Raw genomic sequence first — 2,500 nt, forward strand, 5'->3', positions numbered from 1 at the left:
GCGGCCGGGGCGGGCGACACCCTCACGTGGGCGAGGCTGGCTCGATCCCAGACGGGGAAGGGGGCGCGGAGGGCTGGGGGCCGGGGAGGGCCGGCGGCCACGGGGAGGGGGCGGCACGCACACACACAGCGGCGAGGGCCGCGGGGCAGGGGCGCAGGGGCGCCCGCCCAGGGACAGGAAGGGCCGAGGCACGACCGGGCCCGCCAGGGAAACGAGCGCGGGGTCCCACCGCCACACACACGAGGGCGGTCCCACGACGCCTGGGACGCCGGCCGGCCCCGGCCACCCTGGGGTCTCCCACGACCCGGCCCCGCCGCCGGGGCCCGTGTGCGACGGTTTCCCCCCGCGTGACACGGAGGGACCCGTCCGCCCAAACTCAACCTCCTCCGCCCGTCCTCGCCACATCCGCCTTCATCTGAGTCCGACCCCCGGGGCTCGCGCCCCAGGGAAACGCTCCCGAGCGAGGCGACCCGCACCGTGCCCACACACCGCCCCCGGCCGCGACTCGCGGCGAGGGCAGGCGCGACGGGCTCCTCGCGGCTGCGGGACTGGGGAGTCGGGACGCCCGTGCGTCCCCGAACCCCACCTCGGGCTCGCCACCGCGCGGGTCACCGCACGCGCACGCACCCGCGCACACACGGCCCCGCGCCGGACGCCGGCCTGGCGGGACCCTCCCCCGACTCAGAGGGGGGAGGCGCGGGCCGCGGTAGGCAAAGAGCGGCGCTCGGCCCCACCGCGGGGCCGGCGCAAGCCCTCCCGCGAGGGCGAGGGCCTCTGCCGCCCAACGTGGCTCTGGCAGTGGCCACCGTGGCCCACTGCACGCTTGGGAGGGGCAGCGGCTGGGGGGTCCGGTACCCCAAGGCTCCCTCTCGGATCGCTAGAGAAGGCTTTCTCACCGAGGGTGCGTCATCCCCCACCCATCGTCTGTGCCCTTCGGGCCCACGGAGGCGCTCCACGAGCCACCAAGTCCACGACTGGCCGTGGGAGGGGTGGGGGGGTCTGCGGTATGGGTAAGCACACGGCCCACTGGAGCGTTCGCGGCCACAGCCTCGGGGGCACAACCTCTGCCGCCGCCCCCAGGCTCGTCCACCGGGCTCCGGAAGGGGGGAGCACGCCCGAGAAGCGCGACAGACGCCCCCTTCTCGCAGGCCCCGGCCCAACGCGATCGCACCCACGCCCGTGTGCGACTCCCCACACACACGCAAGTGGGGGGCGGCGGCACACGCGGCGTCGGCCCGGCCACGAAGTCAGTCCCCCCCACGGCACGCCGTGGGAGGACGATGGCGACGAGGTGGCAGGCCCCCGTCCCCCACCGAGGGAGAGAAACAGAGGCAAGCCCCCGCGCCCTTTACCGTCTCGACCCCCCCAAGAGAGCCACTCACGGGACACACCACCGCGGCGGAGACCCCGAGGAGCACGCTGGGAAAAGGGAACGACACCACCGCTCGGCCTCGCGCGCCTGAGGGACGACCTGGAGCGCTCCAGGGGCACCACAGAGGACCGAGCAAGTCACGCTCACGCGCCAGCAGCGGGCGCGCGGCGCAGCGGCGGGACGGCCCCCACCGACGCGGGGAGGACCGCCCGCGGGGCACACGCCAAGGAGGCGAAGCGAGAGCGTCTGCTGCGTCCGAGGACCACGGCCCCGCCCACGCCGTGAGGCAGGAGGCGGGAGACCGCAGGTCCGGGCCGGAGACCACCACCCCTGCCCTCCCACACACCCCTCGGCAGGCCGGCAGGGCGTGACAAGAGAGGCGAGGGGCCCGCGGACAGAACGAGAAGAGCGGTCCCGTTCGCCAAGAACGTCCGTCCCTCGTCTGGCGCGACGTAAGGCCCGGCCCAGGAGAGCGCGACATCACCACATCGATCAGTCAATCCAGAGAGCCAGGGGCCACGAGGGCCCCGAGGGGGGAGGGGCACGGCGAGGACCCTCACCGGAGGAGCCTGCTTCAGCCTCAGCCGGCACCCAGCCCCCCTCTTCTCTCTCTCTCTTGCCTTCTCGGGCAACAGTGGCCGACGACCCCGCGAGGAGAACGCCTGACACGTGGCACGGAGCCTGCGGGGTGGGGTCGTCTCAGCCACCACCGGGTGCCTGCGGCGGGGAAGGGGAGTCACACGGGGTAGAAGACCCACGCACCACCTCGCCCCGCCGCCCTCGGGTGAGCCAGAGACCGGAGGCGGCACCGCGGGTCGGGTCAGCCGGGCGCACACACGAGAGCCGGCGCGCAGGCCCAAGCGGGCGGCTCAAGTGGCAAGGGCCGGTTCGGGCGCCAGACGGCGGTCCAAAGCCCAGCACCCTGCGCGCGTCCAGAGTCCCAGAACCCCCAGCGAGAGATGCCAGAGGAGACCGTGTCAGCACCTATCTGGTGGTAAAAAAGGCCCATTTCAGGCGAAAAAAATCACGGCGCCCGGCAGCGGGGCCCATCCACGAACCTCGGGGGGGCTCCCCGGGACCTCGGCCCGGCTACCTCTCCCCAACACTTCCCCATCCACAGCAGCCCCG

This window comes from Tursiops truncatus, unplaced genomic scaffold (assembly GCF_011762595.2).
Source record: "Tursiops truncatus isolate mTurTru1 unplaced genomic scaffold, mTurTru1.mat.Y mat_scaffold_39_arrow_ctg1, whole genome shotgun sequence".
Lineage (NCBI taxonomy): Eukaryota > Metazoa > Chordata > Mammalia > Artiodactyla > Delphinidae > Tursiops > Tursiops truncatus.